This window comes from Vigna umbellata, chromosome 7 (assembly GCF_029865625.1).
Source record: "Vigna umbellata cultivar VRB3 chromosome 7, Vumbellata_1.0, whole genome shotgun sequence".
In the NCBI taxonomy this organism is placed as follows: domain Eukaryota; kingdom Viridiplantae; phylum Streptophyta; class Magnoliopsida; order Fabales; family Fabaceae; genus Vigna; species Vigna umbellata.
In genome coordinates this window covers 10,547,027-10,552,770 of record NC_142171.1, presented here as the reverse complement: position 1 = coordinate 10,552,770, position 5,744 = coordinate 10,547,027, and positions in this window count along the sequence as shown.

Here is a 5,744-nt window from a genome sequence, read left to right as displayed (position 1 = left end):
AGTGCTCAAAAGATCAAATAGTCGACACTATGCCAGATGAAACCCTCGTTTCAAAAAAATAATAACCGACAACATTCATTTGGGCCTTTAACCCTTTCTTTCGATACCTTCTAGCCCTAGCCACATTACAAGCCTAATAAAGTCCACACAGATTGAATGATATTTGCTCAAATTTTCATAAAGCTTAATTTTGCGATAAGACAAAATGACTTGCAATGTGTCCAAAAAAAAAAAAAAAAAAAACAAAACTTTGAAAATGAAAGAAAAAGAGAAAAGTAATGTCTCAGGAAGAAGGGATCTCTTTGCCAACTAAGCAAATCATGCAAAAGAAAATCAGACCGATTGGGGTCATCCTTTTAGCTTATCCTTTTCATACCCACTACCTTTTCCAAATGGAACCCTGTACCAAAAAAAAAAATGGGGAAATTTTGTTGATCTCACCATGCATCTTCGCCCTAAAATTTATCAACCCATAATTTCAAGACTGGGGCAGCTTTGCGGGTCTCACCTGAACTATCATGAATCCAAACCCAATGCTCATTTTCCCAAACACCAAATTGGGGCAGCTTTTGGGTGTCTCGTTTCCTTTAAGCAATGTATAAGGAATGATGTGCTTATGTGGTTGTCCCAGACTTCTCCAAACCATTCTAAATAGCTCTCATTCTTCACTTGCCAGTAAATTCAAGCATGTGTGCGTCGATGTCTCGAAAGAAAAAGTCAAAATGTAATCATATCAAACATTAGACCTCGAACGTATGACATTCCTCAATTTCACAAAACATTGAAAATAAAGATCAGTTTGATGATGATTGCAAGTAAGATGAATGACTCAAAAAAAAAAAGGGAAGAAGAAACACAAAACAAAGCAAATGTTTTCCATATGTGTGCATCCATCCATCAAAAGAATATCTTTCAGATCGAAACCCTCTTCATTCATATGAATGGTTGTCGAATCCTTCTTCGAAAATACAAAAAGAATAACACTATGGTCTTTTCTTCAAGTCATGTTGTTTCATGTTGATCATGTTTTTTCTCTCATTTTGGGGTTTTGACACCCACATCTTTACACCATGTTCACCGCCTTTAAGTTAGAGTTTCAACATTCTACCATGGTCTTTACACTTTGTTTCTCCTATTCGCATATTAAGACCTTCTCTTTGGAAATGGTCACTAATGCCTTTTCAAAAATCAATTTTTTGTCAAAAATTACAAAAAAAAAAAAAAAAAAACATTTCACAAAATTACAAATTTCAAGAATTCCAAAATTTGAAAGCCCAGTTTTACCTGGCCCCACCAAGCCCAGTTTTACTTGGCCCTCGAAGCCCAGTTTTCACACTGGCCCCCAAAGCCCAATTTTCACATTGGCCCCTAAGCCCAGTTTCCACACTGGCCCCCAAAGCCCAGTCTCCACACTGGCCATAAAGCCCAGTTTCCACACTGGCCCCCCAAAGCCCAATTTTGTCTCGCACCCTAAGCCCAGTTTTATCTGGCACCCTTAGTTTTCTATTGTCGGCCCTTTGCATGGCAATGGTCGGATTTAAATTTATGTTCTGTGAGTTTGGCCCTCTGCGAGGCAATGGTCAAATCCAGGTTTTAGTTTTCTATTATCGGCCCTTTGCATGGCAATGGTCGGATTTAAATTTCTATTCTGTGAGTTTGGCCCTCTGCGAGGCAATGGTCAAATCCAGGTTTTAGTTTTCTGTTGTCGGCCCTCTGCATGGCAATGTCGATTTTAAATTTCTGTTCTGTGAGTTTGGCCCTCTGCGAGGCAATGGTCAAATCCAGGTTTTAGTTTTCTGTTGTCGGCCCTCTGCATGGCAATGGTCGATTTTAAATTTCTGTTCTGTGAGTTTGGCCCTCTGCGAGGCAATGGTCAAATCCAGGTTTTAGTTTTTCTGTTATCGTGCCCTCTGCATGGCAATGGTCGGTTTTAAATTTTTGTTTCTGTGAGTTTGGCCTCCTGCGAGGCAATGGTCAAATCCAGGTTTTCAGTTTTCTGTTATCGGCCCTCTGCATGGCAATGGTCGGATTTAAAATTTCTGTTCTGTGAGTTTGGCCCTCTGCGAGGCAATGTCAAATCCAGGTTTTAGTTTCCCGTTATCGGCCCTCTTCATGGCAATGGTCGGATATAATTTCTGTTATGTGAGTTTGGCCCTCTGCGAGGCAATGTCAAAATCCAGGTTTTGAGTTTTCTGTTATTGGCCCTCTGTTAGGCAATGGTCAAATTCCAATTGTTGTTTCTGCAATGTCGGCCCTCTGCTACGCAATGGTCGATTTTTTTGTTGCAATCTCACCTTTTTCATTGTTTGGTTATCATGTATATTTGAATAGTTTTATTTTTCCTCTTTCTCTTTTGAAATCCACACGAAATTAGTGTTTCTTTCTTTACTTAGCCTTTACTTAGATAATACGAAAATATCAAATTTTCATCTTATCTAGTAAAATCTAAGTAAGAGGGGCAGCTGTCACACTCAATTTCGTCCGGTTAACTAAATAATATAGGTCTTTCTTTTTATTGTATCTTATTCTATTTTATGTTTTTTTTATGATTTTAATTCTGTTTTTATTATTATTTTATTTCGTTTGTTTTTATTATTATTTTATTTCATGTTTTTTATTATTATTATTTATTTCGTGTTTTTTTTATTATTATTTCATTTGATTTTCAGTATTTTAAAAAAGAAAAAAAAGAAAAAAGAAAAAGGACATGTCCCTTTTTGGCTCTCCACTACTCTGACCCGTAACGACCTCTCTTCAGAAATCCTCCCTTGAATCAGGCACACTTTTCACGCGTGAAGGCACTCTGCAGGGACATACAAAAAGATCCTCCATCAGGCACAGGCACGATCCCAGGACTCACTCAACAGAATCATCCGCTCTGAAATCAATTCTTGGCTTGGGCACATAAAAGGGGTCCATCATTCCACCTGCTTCATTTTCCTCCAGCACGCACGTCATAGAATCCCATTCTCCCACCCAACTTCAACTGTAATTTCATCTTTCAACCCACTAAAAACCCAGGGGGCCACTTCATGCAAAGACAGAAAACACAATAAAGAGGAGCTTCCCAGTCACGGCGTTATGGTGTGACGGTGATGAACTTGGGAAATGATGAGCCCCATTCGAAGGAGGAAAGTGAGAGGGTAGTGTCGTGGCGGCCTCCAAGGCTGACGACGGCGAAGTAGAGACAATCATCAGCCTCAGCGGTGTAGTTTCGGCGGCGGATGACAGGTAAAGGGGAGCATTGGTGAGATCATGGCATGGTGTTTATTTCTCCGCAAGAAGTAGAGTATAGATGAAAGTGGGGCATTCTATTTTGTGTTGAAGAGGAGATGAAATTAGGAATTTCGGGTGAGGGAATCGTGAATGGTGGGAGGCTGATCTATTGAAACATAAGGTCATAGATAAAAGAAAAAGGAGTCGTAGTGTTTAGAGCGACTTCTGACAAGAGCATAGGTGTTCGGAGTTTGAGACGTGGTGTTGATGGTGGATGTGGTTCTTCCAATGAAAGGAAAAAAAAAGGCAAGAAGGAGTTTGGTTTCGTCTCACCGGAGGGATAAAAGAACCTAGGTTTCTGCGTGAAAGAAGTTAAGCTTGGGCTAAATATTTCGTCAAGCACCCTGGTTTTTCATCTCTACACCCTTACGCTTATTGGGTTGCTTTTTTATTTTATTTCTTTTACTTTCTGCTTTTATTTTCTTTACCCATTTGTTATTTCTGTGTTTTTTTATTTGTTTATTTCATTTCACACACCCCCATTATTTTTAATCATGCGCCCCCTCATATATTTTGTTATTGTTTTTGTTTTATTTATTTCTTGCTTTATAGTTTATTCACCGAACGTATACTTTTTCACTACACATTATTTTATTAGTATCTTTCCATGCTAATTCATTTTCTATTTTAGATTCTCATTTTTATTTCATCTTAAACATTTATGCGAATTATTATTTCATAAACTAAGAAAAGAGATAAAATTATAAAATTAAATAAATCGTTTTAGGACATCTGATAGCATCTTCATTTGCAAATAAATAAATAAAGTTTTGTTTTGTTAGCTTTTTATTATATAGATTACGAAATTATAAAATAAAATAGCCTTAGTGTTTTTTAATTATTTAGTACCATTTTAATATATAGTTTTTAATTTGTTTCAAATTTTAGGTCTCTTTACACATACTTACGTAAATAGCATTCTTACTTTATATTTATAATTTCATTTTTTTAAATTTATGTAAATACTATTTTCATATTATAAAATTGCAAAAATTATAAATTAAAAAATGATGAAAAAAATAAGAAATTAAAATGGTATGAGTACTCGTGCGATCGTCCGCATCAGCCTAGTACTTAATACTCTTGATTTAAATTTAAATAATGATATGGGTACTCGTGCGATCGTCCGCATCGTCCTAGTGCTTAATATCGTTCTTTCTCTTAAAAAAAATAATCAAAAAATATTTAAATATCGTTTTAAAGGTTAAGCACACGTGTGATCGCTCGCGTCGTCCTTGTGCTAAAAACCTTTTTCTTCTTTTCCTTAAATAAAAATTACAAAAATATGTTTTAAAGGTTAAGCGCACTGTGTGACCGCTCGCGTCGTCCTTGTGCTAAAAACCTTTTTCTTCTTTTTTTTTAAAAAATAAAATTTACAAAAAAATACGTTTTAAAGGTTAGCACACGTGTGACCGCGTCGCGTCGTCCTTGTGCTAAAAACCTTTTTCTTCTTTTTTTAAAAATAAATTACAAAAATACGTTTTGAAGGTTAAGCGCACACGTGTGACCGCTCGCGTCGTCCTTGTGCTAAAAACCTTTTCTTCTTTTCTTAAATAAAATTTCAAAAATATGTTTTGAAGGTTGAACACTCGTGTGATCGCTCGCATCGTCCTAGTGTTCAATACCTTTCTCTCTTATTTATGTAATATTAAACGAGGGTATGAGTGCTCGTGCGATCGTCCGCATCAGCCTAGCACTCATACTCTCAAATCTTCCTAAATAAGTAAATACGGTATGAGTGCTCGTGCGATCGTCCGCATCAGCCTAGCACTCAATACTCTCAAGTCTTCCTAAATAAGTAAATAACGGTATGAGTGCTCGTGTGGATCGTTCGCATCGGCCTAGTGCTTAATATCGTTTCTCTCTTTTTCAAAAATAATTAAAAATATTTAAATATCATTTAAAGGTATGAGTACTCGTGCGACCGTTCGCATCGGCCTAGTACTCATTACCTTCTTTTTTCTCAAAAATATTAAAAACATAAAAATCTCCAAAAATTAAAAACATCTGCTTTCCAAACAACAAACAATCTTTTAGCTAGAACTACGTAACCCTGATTTCTCATTTTGAATGAGAATACGTAGGAGCAAGGTCAATCCTTGTCGGGCCCAAAAAAACTAAAAAATATGTTTTGTTTATTTAGAATTTTTATTTTAGGGATAATTAAACATTTTAAAAAAACCCATCATATTCGTGCATTTAGTTAAAGTACTGCCTTAGGGCAGGCGTTGTGGGGTGCTAACACCTTCCCCACGCGTAACCGACTCCCGAACCCAATCTTTGGTTTTCGTGGACCGTGCTTTATCGTTTTGAGGTTTTTTCCATAGTTTTCCATAATAAACTATGGGCGACTCCAAATCCCTTTTTAAAACCCGTTTCTTATTTGGATCGTCGTCCCGTCGCGATTCCGGTTGCGACAGATGGCGACTCCACTGGGGACCTTTAGAGAGTCGAGCCATTTAATTAGA